We start from the raw sequence: 22,500 nt of genomic DNA on the forward strand, positions 1-22,500 counted from the left end.
ACAGTGTATGTTACTAAAATTTTCTTTCTTTTAGCTTAAGTTCTTAAAAAAAAAAAACTCCAGGAGAGCATAAAACTACACTAAAATTCATATTCTATGACCAAATGCCTAGAATTGTGACTATAAATGCCATTCTGTATTACCTGGTAGTCGACTTGTAAAATATGTTGCCAGTTTAATACCTCTACTTTCTTAAGTCCCATTTCCAATCTAAATTTGGTACATAATCTTAGATTCATACCTCCCTGTACATAGTTACCCCTTTTCCCTCACTTATTGATAATCATCATGTACTAATAAGCCTTTCATTTTGAAAATTCCAGGCACTTTACCTAATTTACAGTTATAGGACTCATTTCACTCTTACTAAACTCATATACAGCCTGTCCAGAAGTGGAATATAAGAAATGTTAAAGGACCACAAGAAATAGACATTTTATAAAAGGAAAAGAAAAAGGGCAAAATTCTGTTAAGAATTTTTACCTCACATAAAATGCAAAAGGACCTTTACTAATCACATATGATCCAACCTACAGTTTTATAGCTTCTCCAAATATATGCCTAGAGCATCAAAAATGAATCTATACATCACTTGAAGACAGCAGGTCCCAAAATATTTTCTGCAGGCTCACTTTCCCCAAGATGTTAATGGGGAAAAAAAAAAGTTTCATAGTCAAATAATTTTGGGAAACATCGCCAATCAAAGCAGCCTCTTAAAGATTCATGGTGAATGTTAGCATATTAAAAACTTTGAAAGGTCCTGTGATTAAGAAACTTTTTCAAAAGTGTTAATCCAGCATTTTACAAAGTTTGTGGGGTTTTTTTTTTGTTGTTTTTTTTACTAAGGTAAGCTTTTTCTCTGCACACCTGTTAACATATTGTATTTAGCGCTATAAGGAAAATAACTTGGGAAATGTTGTCTGAAAATAAAGCAGAATAAAGTATCAGCAAAACAAACAAAAAAGAGACTGTGGAAAGTTTACTAGTTTTCAAGAACTATTCTTATTGGCTCCTTGTTTAGATTCTGGAACAGAAAATGTCTGAATTGGAATACTGTCTCTACCACTTTAACTCTTAACATAGGCAATTCAGTTAATCGCCAAGTCTCAATATTCTTATCTGTAAGATGGAATTAGTAATAGTGTCAAACTCATAGTGGTAAATTATTGTGGTTATAAAAGGGCCTAGGCCAGTAGTGGGCACACGGTGGTGGTGATGATGATGATGATGATGATGATGATGATGATGATGATGACAGAGACAATAATCACATACAGAATTCCAAAAGAATTTTCCTCAATAGCTGATTATCTCAATTTCCCATCCCCCACCCCCCATTAAATTATCTGGAAAAAAAATTTTTAACTCATCTTTTAATTTGTCAATCAGCAAATAAAGGTAGCATTTTGTATTCCTGTAATTATTGAAAGATATTTATAAATAAACTAGATATAGGAAGCGTCTTAGATTATTTGATCAAATTACACTCAGTACTACTATTAATTTTAAAAATCCTTTTGTGCTTAAAAACTTTATTTTGCATTTCGAAAACTCTATTTTCTTTAATATCCCAAATGCCTCTGAATTTAAATCTCAGTATTGTGGGATCCAAAGCAGAAAACCCAGTCAAGCCCACCTGGACTTCTGACTTACAGAACTGTGGGCTAATAAATTGGTACTTTAAACTGCTAAACTTGTGATAACTTGTTAAGCAGCAAGAGAAAAGTAATACAGTGAGTCACTATCATCATCCCTTTTTTAGAGAGAAGGAATGCGGCACAGGTTGGCTATGTAAATTGCCTATGGTCTCAAGTCAGTGTCAGTCTGAATCCGGAAACCACTTTACTCCACTGGTAAAAATCATGGAGGGTCAGCTGTATGCTAAGCACTAATGCATCTTTAAATATATTGCTTCACTAAGTCATCCCAACAACATTTATGAAGTAAATATTATTATTATTTCTATTTAACAGTTGAGGAAACCAAGGATCAAAACGTGTAAGTAATTTGCCCAAGATTAAGGCAGCAATGAGGGATGGAGCCAGGAGCCATGATCTGAGCCCTGGTTTGATTCCAGGAGCAATGTTCATAACCATTATGCTGTAGCATCTATTTAGTCAGGGGTCTAACTTATCTCATTCATTTATATTTTCAATTTAAGTGGCTATAATTGTAACTGTCATTTTTTTAGTACAGTCTGCTTTCTCTTTGACCTTGATTTATCATTTTAGAGTATACTCTGCTTGAGTGTAGAGTTCCAAGTACATTTTAAAATTCTCTAAAATATTTGCATAACTCATAACACTTTTTTTCATTGCTCTCCATAAACACCAAGCTAATTCTTTCCTCCAGTCCTCTGTTCATGCTGTTGCCCCGATCTGAAAGGACTTCTTACAAATTCTACTAGCTGAATTCCTGTCTCCCTGTCAGACCTCCCAAATTATAGCAGCACCACAGAACCACGATTTCTTAGAATTAGTACTTATTTTTTTCTAGTTGTTTCATTGGTGCTAGCCTTATCTTTCCAAATAATTACAAACGGATCTTGCCATGAAGATAACTGCATTCCTTGGATATAGCTGAATGTTATGTTCTAAACTTCTTCAGTCTTTCCACTATGAACACTAAGGAAAATTCATTTTTAAAAATGCACATTTTATACCAAATTCAGAGTTCCCAGTATTTCCCTGCTTGATTCCCTGATGGGTGCTGTTTCCAGAACATATGCAGGGCCATTACACAGGGGTGAGCCTTTGCCTTCAGGGTCTGACCCTGGTAAGAGAAATTTCTGGTGCCTCTAATTACTTCCCTCCAGTTTCCTGCTCAACCCATTGAGCGACTTAGTTTTCAGCTCCCTAAAATATTTTTTAAATAACTAATACATGCACATAATAAAAGCTCAAAGGTACAAGTGGGTGTACAGAGAAATAAAGGTTTCCTTCTTGATGACATTCCCTCCTTACACAGGGATGCTTCCCCAGGGCCAACAGCTGGTAGCTAGTAGCTATTGCTGTGTATCTTTCAAAAGATATGTGTATATATACGTACACACATACAAACACACACCTATGCACATGTGTGTATATAGAGTATTGTACACATGCTTTTGAAAAAATTTGCTAAATTATACAAACATTATGTATCTTACATTTTTTCAACAAAAAATTATATATTTCTGAAGTTGCATCAAAGACTGGCATAGTATTTGCATAACACAAATCCTTTTTGATAGACATTTCTTTCCAATCTTTTGTGATTGCAAGCAATGTTGCAGTGAATGCACATCTTACACACATGTGCAAGATAAACTCATTAGAATAGACTGCTTGAAGTGGCATTGTTGGGTGAAAATTGTGGGACTTCACTGGTGGCACAGTGGTTAAGAATCCGCCTGCCAATGCAGGGGACACGGGTTGGAGCCCTGGTCCGGGAAGATCCCACATGCTGCGGAGCAACTAAGCCCATGCACCACAACTACTGAAGCCCATGTGCCACAACTATTGAAGCCCACACAACTAGAGCCCGTGCTCCGCAGCAAAAGAAGCCACCACAATGAGAAGCCCGCGCACCGCAACGAAGAGTAGCCCCCTTTCGCCGCAACTAGAGAAAGCCCGCGCACAGCAACGAAGACCCAACACAGCCAAAAATAAATAAATAAAATAAATTTATAAAAAAAAGAAATGATTGTTTAAAAAAATAAATAAAAAATAAAATAAAATTGTGGTAGATATTGCCATACTGCCATTCATAAAGGATGTATGAATTCATCCTTCCACCTATAATACATCAGAGAACTTGTCTTCCTTACATCTCGGATGATGCAATGTGTTTGCAATTTGCGGTCTTCTCAATCTTGCAGATGAAAAGTGGTATCTCATGGTTTTGAATATTTTTTGAGTGGTTTTAGCAACTTCTCAGATACTTAAAAATAATTTACATTTTCTTTATGTTACCTACATTTCATGTGTTTTGCTCTTTTTTCTACTGGGTTGCTGACCCTTTTCTTGATTGGTAATCTGCATATAATAAAGAAGTTAGCCCACTGTGTGTCATATTTATGACAAACAATTTATCCAGCTAGTTTACAGCTGCTTTGTTTGATTTTGCTGTGCTAAAATGTTTTATATTTGGAGTGATGAAATTTAACCACCTTTGCTTTATGATTTCTAGGTTTTATTTTTTTGCTAAGATAGACCCTCACCATTCTGAGTTTATAAACATATTCTCATATATTTTTTCATAGTACTTTTATGGATATTATGTTTTCATGTGTGTATTTACAATTCTTGCTCAACTGAAAATTATTTTTATTTTTTAATTAATTAATTAATTTATTTATTTATTTATTTTTGGCTGTGTTGGGTATTTGTTGCTGTGCTCGGGCTTTCTCTAGTTGTGCCGAACGGAGGGTACTCTTCGTTGCGGTGCACGGGCTTCTCATTGCAGTGGCTTCTCTTGTTGCGGAGCACGGGTTCTAGGCACGTGGGCTTGAGGAGTTGTGGCACATGGGCTCAGTAGTTGTGGCTTGCGGCCTCTAGAGCACAGGCTCAGTAGTTGTGGTGCATGGGCTTAGTTGCTCTGCGGCATGTGGGATCTTCTTGCACCAGGGCTCGAACCCGTGTCCCCTGCATTTGCAGGCAGATTCTTAACCACTGGGCCACCAGGGAAGCCCCATAGGTATTTAATATTTGTATGTACTTATTTAAATGGTTTTTTTCAGTTATATTTTGTAACTGGCTGTTTATAAGAAGGCTATTTGTGTGTGTGTGTGTGTGTGTGTGTGTGTGTACTTATAGTCACTTTATTAAAGTCTTTTACTGTTTATCAGTTTTTTTAGTTTACTCTTTTGGATTTTTCACATATACAATTATATCATCTGAAAATAATATTAGTTTTACCCCCTTTTTCAGATTTTCATACTTATTTCTTTTCCCCATGAAATTGTTGTAACTGCTGCCAAATAAATGCTAAATAAGTGGACACACTTGTACTGTTCCTGACTCTGATGAGACCAATCTAGTGACCTTTTATGGCATAGCACATGGCCTCTGGTCTCCTGGGTCCAGGTCAGGCGGTACAGTCATTATCTATATACCAACATTTGCTCGAAAAATAACTTTAAGGGGTGAAGACATTACTGTCAGTGTAGAAAGGAAATAAGAGTTCATGAATGTACAGGATATGATAAAAAGAAAAATTATGTTTTCGTTAGCAAGAGAGGCTTGTGAAGATTCGGCAGGATTGGATGTCGTAAAATTTGAGGTTGCATTTGACAGAAATCTGGAATGCAATGTATGTCTTCTGATTTAAAACAAAATGATAAAAAATTCTTTTGTGCCCACCATATCCATAGCTATTTAAATATATGGTTAACTGGGGGGAAATCATAGTATAACAGTCCAAAGGACAATTTTAGACTATTTCCTCTTTTATCTAGTTTTCATTGGCATTTCCCTCTCTTTTTCTCTCCAGATATTTATTTATTTAAAATATACAAGACTTCTGGTTTGATACATCAAACATAGTAGCTGGACCAAAACTAAATGAAACTTAGAGAAAAATGTTTCTGTCTCCATAAACAAATGAACACATAAGATCTTCTTTGATTTTCCTGGTTCCAAAAGACTACAACTTAATGAGAAAACTCTGTCAGTAAAAATTTTTCACAATCACTGGTTCATTTAAAAAAAAAATAGAAAGTTCAAATGGAATATATTTTAATAGATGGTATTTTGGCAAACACAATTTGAAATATGGTATGTTTCCTCAGCCATGGGGAGAATAACATTCGATTTCATGTGTTTAAAATTGACATTGATTCTGTTACTTTTATCTGAACACAAAATACTCCTAGCACATTCCCTAACATACATAGTAATTTTAAATACTTCACTAAAATAAAATATCATGCATCTCTCATATTAAAGTTGTAATTTGTCTTAAATTATTATTGTATTAACATAATATGAAATACTAGATTAAATATTTTTAAACCATACTTTTCCCATACAAACCTATACAAAACCATAATGCCTATATTAAAATTGGAGGATTCAGGAAATATCATGGTTCTCACTGTGAAGAAAATTATAACATCTTGACCTTATGCCTTTGAGGGTGAGCAAAACAAAACAGTAATTTAAACCAAAAGATTTTTAATAAGGTTTTAAAAACACAATGGCAGCATGCCTTTTTTGTTTTATTGGATGATCTTGGGAACTTTAATTCATAGGGAAGCTTTTATTTTCAAGAACAAAATCATAAAGCATGTATAAAAACTATGAAGCAAAGTTTCACCATTGTCTCACTAAATCCTTAGAGAACTGAGAGATTTATAGTTTGATTCTAATCATTATATTTTTCTTAAGGAATAATACATAGGAATGCAACTTGATTTGTAATGCAATTTATGATCTGAAATATAATGAAATGGATAGTTCAAATTGAAAAGTTGCAGCTGATATAGTAAAAACCCATTGTAATATGGGCCTTCAGTTATCTAATCATCAATAAAAAATTTTAAAAATTAATTTTCCACTTAGCTGAATTATTATTTACCATTTTATTGTAAGGAATACATTCCTGAATGTTTGCTATAAAATAATGTAATGAAAAAAATTAACATGAATTTGAAAGTAGAGATTATAAAGTAACCTAAAAGTCAGGGGTTTTTTTTTGTTTTTTTTAATGATGAGTTTAGAGGATACCTGAAACTGTCAAACTGGAGATGAATAAATTAAAAGCGTACTCAGATGGAAGGAAGGTAGGTACTCTTGCCAAAAAGTTTTAAAATTGCATCTGTCTAATTTTAAAAATAAAATTAACAGGAATATTGATATGTAAACTACTTTCTAGTCTTCCTATATGAGTAGGATACATCATAATAGTGTGTAGCGTGAGGGGTGGAAATGTTTCTAGTATTGCCTATGATGATCTGACTCAGCATCAGCTGAAAACACCCTTGTATTATTTTAACATTTTCCGTTCCTGTATTAAGTAATGTGTCACTCTGGGCTATGGCTCAAGCTGGTGACTCAGTTCTGTCCCCGACTCTGCCTGGGAACCTTGAGCAATGACTGAAAAGGCCCAGAAATTTTCCCCTTGGAAGAGTCTTGGTTTTGATAACTTAAGTACATAAACTATTGATCTACAACTTTTAGCCAGTTTCCTTAAAATAAAAGGAATTGCTAGCCCCTTTACCTTTAATATTTTTTAACCATAGCAAAATCTTTTATTGTTTTATCTGCTTTATTTTCTACTTTACTTATATTTGTATTATTATAATATTTCTTTTAGCTTTTTTAATTTTTCTTTTTCAAATGCAGAAGAATAATCTTATGAATTCTCTGAATAGCTTACATCCCTAACAAGGGAGGTGGCCGGTCCTTTTGCTTCTAATTCGTTCTGTAAAATCCTTTTTTAGTGCTATAAAACAGCTCTCCTTTTCCAATCCCAGATGGCACCTTTGCCCTAAAAGGCAGTCTTGTGGAGGAAGTGAGTAGTACGGAGCTTAAATCCCTGCTCCTGGCAGTGGCTGGCACTGTTGGCTGAGGATTCCTTCCCACGGGAGCAATAAGCACCAACTCATAGACATCCCAGGGTAACGACTAGAGTATTGTTGCTTTCTCATGTCTAAGATCAGTCAGTCCTTAATAAACAAATCTATGAATTAAAGATAACTTCCTGACAGTGACCAAGCCTTACATTCAGCCCACAGTATGGGGTGAAAAGGAAATTGGAAATCTTCATAATTCCTTTTATTCTATTTACTTTGTCTGGCACTTCCAAGCAAATCTAAATAACTCTCAATGCTATGAACTTCCAGTGGCATTCTAGTCTGACTACAGCACCAGAGGTGTGCAAACAGGAGCATCTGAGCAATGGATAGAAGCACATGATAAACTGGCTAGTCTCTGCCCCCTGCAGGAATCTCCCAAATCCCTGAGGCTGAGAAGGAAGATAATAGCATACCTCTTTGTATAAATCTTTAAAAAGAGTAGTGATTCTGTCCCTATGTCCATTTAAACAATTTTGTGGTTAAGAGGTCTAACAAAGCAAGTTAATTTCTAGGTTGATTTTTGTCTCTTCTTTGAAGACAGACAAAGTAGAAAAGGAGGGTGGAGCAAGTGGGGAGGGAATGCAACGTCCTCCTGGAAAGACAGGGAGAAGTATTCCTCTCTAAGGTTAAGGATATCCTCATGGATACCTTCTGATATCTGGATAACTGGAGCTCAGAGTACACACTGGAATGCGAGGGGTTGGTGATGGGGAGGGGTAGGGATGGGTGCATGGAGGATAGTCCTAGAAGGGTCCGAAGCAGAACACTCAGCAGAAGTTAGGCAGCGAAACACCTGGAGAGCACATTACAGGAAGCAGAAGCCTCAGCAACCATGAGAGAAGAAATTGGAAAAAAATCAGAAGTGGGCATTAGCCTGCCTTTCACTTGCATCCTAAAAATAAAAAGATTTTGTTAATTATTTTCTGCTTATTAAATTTCATTCTTCAGAATAAGCCTCTATTAAGAATTCTTGCAAGCAGGAGTGGTGGTTGTTTTCCTAAACTTTACTTCATCATCGATATGTCAAGAGAAGTTTGATTCTCTCAGAAAATATGTCCAGATGTACTATGCATATATGTCTTCAGATAAACAGGGAGCTGTTTTTGCATTGACCAGCTACCTCACAGAATTAGACCAATATAAGGGGTCTAAACATTATACCCTATTTTCTTAATTTGAAACATCATCTAATAACGTTTTTATCCGTTAAATTTTCTGATCAGTCTGTTTCTTTGATCAATCTGCAGAGTTAAACTCATGACGAGCATTACCAACTCCTCTGTCACTTGGTACTATTTTCCTCCTCACTTTGAGCTCTAAGTTTTTTCAGGAGCTTAGGTTGTCTCTCACTCACTCTCAGTTAATTTCTCTTGTATCAGCAATGAAATCTACTTGTGGGATGTTCAATCACTCATCTATCATACATTCTAAAAAGTATTAAGGCATTTTACTACACAGTTCCATTTAAATCACTAAATCAGTAAATTTAAGATATTCTTTTGTTGACTAGTGGTACTGTGCAGCCCAAATATTCCACTAACAAACAGGTCTTGACTAAATTCACCAGAATACACCCCCATACTCCACTTATACACCCCTAACACTGGTCAGCCAAGACTGCACAGTCACTTGAACCCAACAGACATTGGAACCCATTCTGCTCCAGACACCAGCAACAGCACAGTCTTATTAAGGAAAACAGAGCCCAGATTAATCCTGATGTCTTTTCTGTGAACATCTACTTAATCTATTATTTAAAATAAAAATTCACACTAAATGCCTACTATGCCAAAGCAGGCACATAAGGAATGAAAATAGACCCAACAGAACACAGTAAGGAGTGGTGGCAAATTGGAAAATGAATGCAATCTAAAGGGGGTAGCAGCTACCCAACTACAGTTGGTTGTTGCCTTGGGGATTATGGGCCCAGAATAGCCAGAATCCAATTTTTCAAAACCTGATGCGTAATATGAAATTTCCCAATTTTTAATATGCAGGAGTAACTCAACATTTCTGCAAATCAAATAAAGTAAACATACTTCTAGTAATTGAATTTTTTTTGAAAATAAAAATTGATTTTCAAGCTAATTAGCTTTCTTATCAAACCACATATAATAGGAAACCTTTAGGTCAGTATTTTAATCTATAATTTTTGAATAAGTAAAAAACAGTTAATGAAAATATGAAAGAAGTTAGTGACAAATCTCCTTGTCTACATAAAAATGAAGATAAAAACTTCTGTACATCAAAAAATCATAAAAATAATTAAAAGGTAAATATCAAAGCATGAAGAATAATTTACTGTGATGACTGATTGTCATATACCGCTAGTGGGAATGTCAATTCCTTCTATCTTCTAAGAAACAATTTGATACTATAGATGAGGGACTTAAAATATAAGTTTCGGCCCAGTAAAACAATTTCTAAGAATTTATCCTAAGGAGTTAATTTAATACAGTTTTATATATGATTATAATTCAGTTAAAAGAGTAGTTATTATTAAATTATTAGATCAAGTATAGTATGTCACATTATTTATTATATCAAATATCTGAAACAAGTTAAGTGTCCAGCATTAGGTAAAGTTTAAGTAATCTTAACCAATTTAATAAATATAGTTTTATACTTTTCATAACACAATGGTTTTAATTTTTAAGACATTAAGGTAAATGCTTATGTTTAATCTAGATTTTTTTTAAAACGCTAGAAAAAATTCACCCATAAGTTCACCTCTGCTTCTTAATGACTGCTAACATTTTAGAATATACCTTTCCAGAATGTATCCTAAATGTTTACAAACAGAGTATATGAATATGTATACATTACATCTCTCTCCCTTTCTCTCTTTTTTTTTTTTTTTTTTTTGCTGCACCCTGTGGCATGTGGGATCTTAGTCCCCCGACCAGGGATGGCATCCGTACCCCCTGCATTGGGAATGCAGAGTCTTAACCACTGGACCGCAAGGGAAGTCCCTCTCCTTTTCTATCTTCGTTTTTCCCTCTCTCTCATTAGGCCTTAAACAATGTATCGTAAATATATTTATTGTTCATTATGTATTTAAAACGTAATTTTAAATGGTTATATAAGTGTATTTTCATTTAGAGTGACCAAGATTATTTTTAAATCTTAAAAAGCTGAGACCTATCTCAAAGCTTCAAAGATCACAAAATAAAACATTTTATTAACATAGCCTGACACATGTCTTATATTCTGTCAGTTCTTTTGGATGTATACTTTTTGATCACTTTTTTATTTAAGAAGAATTTAAAAATATGAGTACCTATAGAGAGAATGGAAAAAAATTGATTTTTTTCTCTAGCATGATTAATCAAAAATAATTAAATGAATAATTAGGTAATTTTCTTTATATGTCACAACTCCTACTCAGTAATGTCAAAACCTTTAGAACTGGTATTCTAAAACTGTCAACTTTTTTTTATAAACAAGGTGTAACATTTCAAGGAACATTCCGCAGACTGGATCTCTGGATCTATATTTGTCAAACTGTGTTTCTCTTCCACTATCCACATACAGTTGGTGCTGGTTACTTCTATAGGGTTTAGTCTTGTATCTTGTTGTCACAGTCTGGGTTAGTCAGGCTAGGAAGTGGTGGTAATATTCATGGAGTTATTGCTATACAACCGTGAGGGTTACTTACTACAAGTAAAAGTGACTGCAAGCCATATAAATACATGGCATTAAACCCAAAATAAATGAGTTCTAAACTCAACCTTTTCATACGCATATCCCCCAAATTCCCATGGTTCCTCCAATGCCACCCCCCAAAAAAGGAAGGTGCTGACAAAGGGAGAGTTGGACTAGAAATAGAAATGGTTATAAACCTTCCTTTTCAAAATTTTCAAAAGCATATGACCATATGAACATATTGCCAGGTCCCTCCCAGGGCCCTGGAAGGAGCTGGTACAAATGAAAGTCCCTGAAACTTAAGCCTCACTAGCACCAAGGTAAATATGCCTCTAGCGAGAACTGTGAGCAACCTATGAAATTGCTCTGTCCTTCTCCAGCATAAATTAGTCAGCTGCTCAGTAATTTGTGGAGTAACTTGCATTTTCTGTTACCAATTTGGAAAGGAAAGGTAGAATAAGTGACAAACTGATGCTAGAAATTCTGGTTCATGGTGGGCATCATATAAACCAACCAAACTGCTTACGAGAGGTAAGCACATTTTATTCAAGAGAGAGGGAAACTTTATCCTTTTATTCATCAGAGCTTTGTTTCTAAAAGTTAATGTTAATGCTAACAGGCTAATTAAATGTAAATATTTGATTAATTAAATAATGGTACTCCCAGCAATGGGATACAGTAACTCTTAACATTGTATCATAGACAAATATTCACTAATACAGAAAAATAATCATAATTCAGTGATCAAAAAATGCAATTTTCAAAATTGTATAAAATGACATAATTTTTATAAAAATATGTTTGTAGTTACATAGGAAACATTTTAGAAAGTTTTAAGTATTAGCAAAGGTTATCTCTAAGCCTGTCATTATAGATATTTTAAAATTTAATTAAAAATGTTTAGTTTAAAAATTTTAAATGTTACATACATTGCCTTTTGAAATATATTGTAATGTGATAAAAAATATTTTTATTTAAAAAGCAATAAAGTATATGATGCTTAGTATATAAGCCACACAATAATGTGAAAGTTTCAAATAACAGAAAACCATTTTGGTTCACATAAACCTCCTTTTATTCAGGGCTTATTTTTACACCAGTTATTTGACTCCAGCATCAGTCATACGGCATTTCTGTACTTCTTAACAAGCCCATGGGTTTTCTACTTTTTTCAAGCGAAATCTTGATGAAGCAGTTGATAATCTGAGGCTTGCCTGCTATATTGTGAAATCCCTCTATGTTTTTAATAAAGGCATCCTCTCTGCTCTACCTAAAGTATGTGTCAAGAGTGGATAAATAACACTTTTTAAACACAGAACAATATATTTATTAACTAATTACTTATTAGAATTACTAATTATTTATATAACTATATCTTTATGATAACATATTAACTATTTCTATGACTCGCTTATTTTTATGTCAAGAATACACCCAGGATTCCAGTAAAATTTGTTTTCCCTATTTTCAAAGATAAGGAAAAGCAATAAACTTTGAAATTAAAAGGCAAGTGAATAATAGAAATAAAATAGAATTGAACTAGTATAATTATCTGATTATATATCTTACAGTCTATGTTGTGTGTGATTGTTTAGGAACACAATGTTACTAATCTTTGAGATATTGTAGCCAGTGTGGCCTGCAGAGTTTAGCACTTCAATTTATCTTATCTTTAATATGGATCTGTGGCCTCTTAGGGCTATCAGCTATCCTATGAAAAGGCCCTCCTTTGCTACTTCTATTTGTCATTAAACTTTTGTTTTCAATCCATCAGCACACTTTTTACTGAGTTCCTGTTTTGTTAAAGCAAGACTCTGAGGAAAAGGGAAAGAAATGTAAGAATCACAACCTGCCGTTCAAAAGCTCAGAGTCTGTATGCAAGTGGAGAATCTGTGACATCTGAAGATAATCAGGAGAATTTACAAATACTAGTTCAAGAATAAATATTGAGGGTTTTCTGTTGTTGTTGACGTCATCGTCATTCTGCTGCTTATGTGTTTTTGCCAACAGTAAAATATAACGTTTAAGTGTCCAGAGATGAGAGAGGAGACAGGGCAGTGAGTAGCATACCATGTGTGTCTATAATATGGCTGGGGGTGTAGACTGAACATAGAAAGAAACAAGAAGGAAACACCAAGTTCTGTAAGACTTGGAAATGAATCTATTACTGAAACTTTTATTTGAACATACATCAGTCAGCATTATTGTTTTTAACTCGCAGGTAACCAAAAACTAAACCCACACGGGAATTTCTTGTTCATGTGATTACAATTTAGGGATCTTTCACAAGCCAGGCATGGCTGGATTCAGGGATCAAAGATTGTTACAAGCACTGACTTTTTCCCACCTCTTGGTTCTGCCCGTTACTGTGTTGGCTCCAGTCTAAACATGTTCCATGTGGTGGAGAAATGGCTACAGCAGTAGCCATCACATCATCCCAGGGTGTACTACATGCAAACACATCTCTTCTTCCATAAATTTGAGCAAAATTCCATGGTGAATGCTCTAGATAAAGGAGCATGCCCATCTCTGAACCAATCTCTCTTGAATAGAAAATGAAATGTACTGCATGGCTGTGGCCTGGGTCACATACCCCTGAAATAGGGGATGGAACCAGCTCCACCGAGGCACACAGACTGAAGGCAGGGGCAGGTCACTCCCCAAAAGGAAGTTCAAAGAAAGTGAAATGGTTTTTAGATTTTCAAAAAACAGTAGGCGTACATTTCATGGGGTAAGATAAATATCAGCTGGGGCATTGTGGGGCTTCCTCTGTAATACTTTTATAATTCATATAGTTGAATGTTTTGTACCAACATACGGAAAAATGTTAATGAGGTGGCCAAATAACATTTAAATGTTATTTAAGAAGAGGACTTCAGTGTTTGGAAGAGTGTTAGGAAGTAAGTACAAATGTAAAATGATTTTTAAAAATTCTATAGGGAAATGTAACAGTAAAAATCAGAACTTTTAAAACTACTTCACCATTTCACCCAAAAATTTCATATCTTGAAATTTATTTTAAGGGAAAAAATAGTCAAGTACGATACATATACACATGTTTATTGCACATTGCCAATATGAAAAATGGGAAAATCATTAAGTAATAATAAAAAATTATTCATTATAAATTATTTTTAGTTTATAAAAAACTAATAAATTTTCTTATACCCATGTAGTCAAATACTTTGGATGCATTGACTACTATAATTTGTATTTGTTTATATAAAATATTACATAAAATAAATCAGATTAGAAAAAGAGTATATGTAGTATGATTGTATTTATACACACAAATGTTTAAAGAAAGTTTGGAAGTATATGTACCAAGAGATTTAAAAAAATAGTTATATCTATATTGTGGAGTTGAAGGCAATTTTTCCTTTGGCTTAACTGTATTTTTTCTTTTGTAAAATTAAAAAAAAAAATTGTAATTTAAAAATAAATAATGAGAGCTCTACCCACCACCAGAGCCTCCCATCAAGCCTCTTAGATAGCCTCAACCACCAGAGGGCAGACAACAGAAGCAAGAAAAACTACAATCCTGCAGCCTGTGGAACAAAAACCACATTCACAGAAAGACAGACAAGATGAAAAGGCAGAGGGCTATATAGCAGATGAAGGAACAAGATAAAACCCCAGAGAAACAACTAAATGAAATGGAGATAGGCAACCTTCCAGAAAAAGAACTCAGAATAATGATAGTGAGGATGATCCACGACCTCGGAAAAAGAATGGAGACAAAGATCGAGAAGATGCAAGAAACGTTTAACAAAGACCTAGAAGAATTAAAGAACAAACAAACAGAGATGACCAATACAATAACTGAAATGAAAACTACACTAGAAGGAATCAATAGCAGAATAACTGAGGCAGAAGAACGGATAAGTGACCTGGAAGACAGAATGGTGGAATTCACTGCGGCGGAACAGACTAAAGAAAAAAGAATGAAAAGAAATGAAGACAGCCTAAGAGACCTCTGGGACAATGTTAAATGCAACAACATTCGCGTTATAGGGGTCCCAGAAGGAGAAGAGAGAGAGAAAGGACCAGAGAAAATATCTGAAGATATTATAGTCAAAAACTTACTTAACATGGGAAAGGAAATAGCCACCCAAGTCCGGGAAGCGCAGAGTCCCATACAGGATAAACCCAAGGAGAAACACGCCAAGACACATAGTAATCAAATTGGCAAAAATTAAAGACAAAGAAAAATTATTGAAAGCAGCAAGGGAAAAACGACAAATAACATACAAGGGAACTCCCATAAGGTTAAAAGCTGATTTCTCAGCAGAAACTCTACAAGCCAGAAGGGAGTGGCATGATATACTTAAAGTGATGAAAGGGAAGAACCTACAACCAAGATTACTACCCTGCAAGGATCTCATTTAGATTTGATGGAGAAATCAAAAGCTTTACAGACAAGCAAAAGCTAAGAGAATTCAGCACCACCAAACCAGCTCTACAATAAATGCTAAAGGAACTTCTCTAAGTAGGAAACACAAGAGAAGAAAAGGACCTACAAAAACAAACCCAAAACAATTAAGAAAATGGTCATAGGAACATACATATCGATAATTACCTTAAACGTGAATGGATTAAATGCTCCAACCAAAAGACACAGACTGGCTGAATGGATACAAAAACAAGACCCATATATATGCTGTCTACAAGAGACCCACTTCAGACCTAGGGACACATACAGACTGAAAGTGAGGGGGGGCTTCCCTGGTGGCGCAGTGGTTGAGAATCTGCCTGCTAATGCAGGGGACACGGGTTCGATCCCTGGTCTGGGAAGATCCCACATGCCACGGAGCAGCTGGGCCCGTGAGCCACAATTGCTGAGCCTGCGCGTCTGGAGCCTGTGCCCCGCGACGGGAGGGGCCGCGATAGAGAAAGGCCCACGCACCGCGATGAAGAGTGGCCCCCGCTTGCCGCAACTGGAGAAAGCCCTCGCACGAACCGAAGACCCAACACAGCCAAAAATAAATAAATAAATAAATAAATAAATAAATAAGAAAATCCTTTAAAAAAAAAAAAAGAAAGTGAGGGGATGGAAAAAGATATTCCATGCAAATGGAAATCAAAAGAAAGCTGGAGTAGCTATACTCATATCAGATAAAATAGACTTTAAAATAAAGAATGTTACAAGAGACAAGGAAGGACACTACATAATGATCCAGGGATCAATCCAAGAAGAAGATATAACAATTATAAATATATATGCACCCAACATAGGAGCACCTCAATACATAAGGCAACTGCTAACAGCTATAAAAGAGGAAATCGACAGTTACACAATAATAGTGGGGGACTTTAACACCTCATTTACACCAATGGACAGATCATCCAAAATGAAAATAAATAAGGAAACAGAAGCTTTAAATGACACAATAGACCAGATAGAGTTAATTGATATTTATAGGACATTCCATCCAAAAACAGCAGACTACACTTTCTTCTCAAGTGTGCATGGAACATTCTCCAGGATAGATCACATCTTGGGTCACAAACCAAGCCTCAGTAAATTTAAGAAAATTGAATTCATATCAAGCATCTTTTCTGACCACAACGCTATGAGATTAGAAATGAATTACAGGGAAAAAAACCGTAAAAAACACAAACACGTGGAGGCTAAACAATACGTTACTAAATAACCAAGAGATCACTGAAGAAATCAAAGAGGAAATCAAAAAATACCTAGAGACAAATGACAATGAAAACACGACAATCCAAAACCTATGGGATGCAGCAAAAGCAGTTCTAAGAGGGAAGTTTATAGCTATACAAGCCTACCTCAAGAAACAAGAAAAATCTCAAGTAAACAATCTAACCTTACACCTAAAGGAACTAGAGAAAGAAGAACAAACAAAACCCAAAGTTAGCAGAACGAAAGAAATCATCAAGATCAGAGCAGAAATAAATGAAATAGAAACAAAGAAAACAATAGCAAAGATCAATAAAACTACAAGCTAGTTCTTTGAGAAGATAAACAAAATCGATAAGCCATTAGCCAGACTCATCAAGAAAAAGAGGGAGAGGACTCAAATCAATAAAATTAGAAATGAAAAAGGAGAAGTTACAACAGACACTGCAGAAATACAAAGCATCCTAAGAGACTACTACAAGCAACTTTATGCCAATAAAATGGACAACCTGGAAGAAATGGACAAATTCTTAGAAGGGTATAACCTTCCAAGAATGAACCAGGAAGAAATAGAAAATATGAATAGACCAATCACAAGTAATGAAATTGAAACTGTGATTAAAAATCTTCCAACAAACAAAAGTCCAGGACCAGATGGCTTCACAGGTGAATTCTATCAAACATTTAGAGAAGAGCTAACACCCATCCTTCTCAAACGTTTCCAAAAAATTGCTGAGGAAGGAACACTCCCAAACTCATTCTATGAGGCCACCATCACCCTGATACCAAAACCAGACAAACATACTACAAAAAAAGAAAATTACAGACCAATATCACTGATGAATATAGATGCAAAAATCCTCAACAAAATACTAGCAAACAGAATCCAACAACACATTAAAAGGATCATACACCACAATCAAGTGGGATTTATCCCAGGGATGCAAGGATTCTTCAATATACGCAAATCAATCAATGTGATACACCATATTAACAAATTGAAGAAGAAAAACCATATGATCATCTCAATAGATGCAGAAAAAGCTTTTGACAAAATTCAACACCAATTTATGATAAAAATTCTTCAGAAAGTGGGCATAGAGGGAACCTACCTCAACATAATAAAGGCCATATATGACAAACCCACAGCAAACATCATTCTCAATGGTGAAAAACTGAAAGCATTTCCTCTAAGATCAGGAATGAGACAAGGATGTCCACTCTCACCACTATTATTCAACATAGTTTTGGAAGTCCTAGCCACGGCAATCAGAGAAGAAAAAGAAATAAAAGGGATACAAATTGGAAAAGAAGAAGTAAAACTGTCACTGTTTGCAGATGACATGATACTATACATAGAGAATCCTAAAGATGCCACCAGAAAACTACTAGAGTTAATCAATGAATTTGGTAAAGTTGCAGGATACAAAAGTAATGCACAGAAATCTCTTGCATTCCTATACACTAATGATGAAAAACCTGAAAGAGAAATTATGGAAACACTCCCATTTACCATTGCAACAAAAAGAATAAAATACCTAGGAATAAACCTACCTAGGGAGACAAGAGACCTGTATGCAGAAAACTATAAGACACTGATGAAAGAAATTAAAGATGATACCAACAGATGGAAAGATATACCATGTTCTTGGATTGGAAGAATCAATATTGTGAAAATGAGTATACTACCCAAAGCAATCTACAGATTCAATGCAATCCCTATCAAATTACCAATGGCATTTTTTACGGAACTAGAACAAATCATCTTAAAATTTGTATGGAGACATAGAAGACCCCGAATAGCCAAAGCAGTCTTGAGGGAAAAAAACGGAGCTGGAGGAATCAGACTCCCTGACTTCAGACTATACTACAAAGCTACAGTATTCAAGACAATATGGTACTGGCACAAAAACAGAAACATAGATCAATGGAACAAGATAGAAAGCCCAGAGATAAACCCACACACCTATGGTCAACAAATCTATGACAAAGGAGGCAAAGACATACAATGGAGAAAAGACAGTCTCTTCAATAAGTGGTGTTGGGAAAACTGGACAGCTACATGTAAAAGAATGAAATTAGAATACTCCCTAACACCATACACAAAAATAAACTCAAAATGGATTAAAGACCTAATTGTAAGACCGGACACTATAAAACTCTTAGAGGAAAACATAGGAAGAACACTCTTTGACATAAATCACAGCAAGATCTTTTTTGATCCACCTCCTTGCGTAATGGAAGTAAAAAACAAAAATAAACAAATGGGACCTAATGAAGCTTCAAAGCTTTTGCACAGCAAAGGAAACCATAAACAAGATGAAAAGACAACCCTCAGAATGGGAGAAAATATTTGCAAACGAATCAACGGACAAAGGATTAATTTCCAAAATATATAAACAGCTCATTCAGCTCAATATTAAAGAAACAAACAATCCAATCCAAAAATGGGCATCAGACCTAAATAGACATTTCTCCAAAGAAGACATACAAATGGCCAAGAAGCACAAGAAAAGATGCTCAACATCACTAATTATTAGAGAAATGCAAATCAAAACTACAATGAGGTATCACCTCACACCAGTTAGAATGGGCATCATCAGAAAATCTAGAAACAATAAATGCTGGAGAGGGTGTGGAGAAAAGGGAACCCTCTTGCACTGTTGGTGGGAATGTAAATTGATACAGCCACTATGGAGAACAATATGGAGGTTCCTTAAAAAACTAAAAATAGAATTACCATATGACCTAGCAATCCCACTACTGGGCATATACCCAGAGAAAACTGTAATTCAAAAAGACACATGCACCCCAATGTTCATTGCAGCACTATTTACAATAGCCAGGTCATGGAAGCAACCTAAATGCCCATCGACAGACAAATGGATAAAGAAGGTGTGGTACATATATACAATGGAATATTACTCAGCCATAAAAAGGAACGAAATTGAGTCATTTGTTGAGACGTGGATGGATCTAGAGACTGTCATACAGAGTGAAGTAAGTCAGAAAGAGAAAAACAAATATCGTATATTAACGCATGTATGTGCAACCTAGAAAAATGGTACAGATGAACCGGTTTGCAGGGCAGAAGTTGAGACACAGATGTAGAGAACAAACGTATGGACACCAAGGGGGGAAAACTGCGGTGGGGTGGGGATGGTGGTGTGCTGAATTAGGCAATTGGGATTGACATATATACAGTGATGTGTATAAAATTGATGACTAATTAAAAAATAAAATTAAGGGCTTCCCTGGTGGCACAGTGGTTAAGAATCCGCCTGCCAATGCAGGGGACACGGGTTCAATCCCTGGTCCGGGAAGATCCCACATGCTGCGGAGCAACTAAGCCCGTGTGCCTCAACTACTGAAGCCCACACGCCTAGAGCCCGTGCTCCGCAACAAGAGAAGCCACCACAATGAGAAGCCCACACACCACAACGAAGAGTAGCCCCTGCTCGATGCAACTAGAGAAAGCCTGCGCGCAGCAACAAAGACCCAACTCAGCCAAAAATAAATAAATAAATTAAAAAAAAATAATAAAATTAAATTAAATTAAAAATAAATCAATGTGCTTAAAAAAAATAATGGTAAGAAGAAGGATTGGAAAATTTCCTTTTTATTTACAAAGTAAAACACAACTTTAATGACATAAAAATTTGTTTTATTTCTTTAAAATATATGAGAAATATGGTATTTCAGTCTCAAAAAGAAAAATGACTTGGCTTATGTGTGAATGCTTGTATATGTATGTGTATACAAATATCATATATGCATAACCCTCCATCTTAAAAATAAACTTGCAGATTTTATGTTATATTGTTAGTTTTATCCAAATACCAGCTTTTTCTTCCCATGACCAAATCACTGAATTACATAAAAAGTATGAAATGGAGCACTGCCATTGTGCTTTATAAATTTAACTGCATACATGAGCCAAAAGACTTTGTAATTTCCAAGTCAGAAGAGAATTACTAGCATTAAAAGACTTCCAGTCACACATTTCTTATTCTGAAATCCAGCACTTGATATCAGCATAAGACAACTTTGAAAGGTTTATCACAGGATAGTGCCAATATCTTACAGAGTAAAGCACATCACATTTCCAAATATTTATAATAGCTGACATGAAAAATAAATACAACTATCTAAATCCAGATAACTCTTGTTTAAAAAGGAAAATATAATTCAAAGAGGTGTGTGAGAGAATCACAGAATTTCAAATCTGGAGCAAGTAAGTCTTGGAGAACATCCAGTTTTGGCTTTGTATTTTATAAATATAAGAAACTAGATACCATGATGCAAGATGACACACCTAAAGTTCTATAGGTCAGTGGAGGGAAAATTCAAGACCAGGTCATCTGACTCATCGTCCCTTGCTCTTGCAGCTATGCTACACTCCTAAAGCAACCAGAAATGAACCCAGTACTTGTCGGATTTTCCTCAATGCAGGTGTGGAAAAACAATGACTTGCCTTGTGGTGTCAAGGAAAGGATGAGACTGAGTCAAACAAGTTGATCTTTCTCACAATTTATTAATTATGTAAACTTGAGCATGTTAGTTAAGCTCTCTGAGTCTTGCTTTCTTCATCTCTTAAATGGGATGAATAATATTTACATAAAAGTGTTTGTGAAGCTTGTAAGTTTGGGAGGTAATATGCATGAAGAGCCTAGTATCTACCAGGTTTTGATCAGACTGTCCTATTGATTCTCTTTTAATCTTGTTATGCTATCTTGCTCAGGATTAAAACTGATCAATCTGCCATGGTTTTAGGAATACTGATAAGGTGGTTGCCTACAGTACTCTACTTTAGATGACCCTTATAAAACTGTTTTTGCAGCACACAAGATGCTGATGCTTAATTCTCTATTTACTGTATTTAGTCACCTCCTTTATTTTATGCAAGAGAATCTAATTTTTTATTACAATCGGAAGGGAAGTTTTGTTGGTCAATATAAGAAATGGGATGACAAAGGAATTCTGTCAACCGTGCTTCTGTCTGCATTTTCAGAATGCATATCTGACTGTTTTCAGGTGTGCTTATCTGAGTATTTCTTTCATTAGGTTTCATAATTATTTAAAGAAGCTTAATTTTTTATTTTTAATTAATTCAGACAGTTTACCTAAGTTGTATGTTTCACTGTCATTTAAAAATACACATAAAAAATAACCTTTTATCTTCAGAGGGCATTTTGTAAAATTAATATCTTAGATTACCTACTGATAAACTATTCCTCAAGAAAAAGCTATTTTAAGATATCTTCTTGAGCGGTAAAGGTTAGTGTGTAACTGTGATAATCTCAAGCTCTAACCATCACCTCAGGGGGTGTATATATCCCATTAGAATCAAGGAAATAAGCCAAAACCTCAAAGAGACCTAACAAGTATGATACCCAAAGTGAAGGGCATCTCCAGCAGTCCAGGGAACTGTAAGAAGCTTCCATGATTATCAGCGTTTGCAAAAACCATTAGAATAACCACTGGCACCAAGACATACTTTCTACATGGAAGAGGAAGTAGTACTTGATATAGGATGGAGAGAGCTGTGGGTTCCACTATGGAGAGATCACTCTAGAAAGGGCTTAGGTAAGAAATACTAAAATGAAGTTACCAGGAAACAGATTTTAGCCATGTAAAAGGAAGAAGATTTTAA

The sequence above is a fragment of the Balaenoptera acutorostrata genome, chromosome 2 (assembly GCF_949987535.1).
Source record: "Balaenoptera acutorostrata chromosome 2, mBalAcu1.1, whole genome shotgun sequence".
Classification (NCBI taxonomy): Eukaryota; Metazoa; Chordata; class Mammalia; order Artiodactyla; family Balaenopteridae; genus Balaenoptera; species Balaenoptera acutorostrata.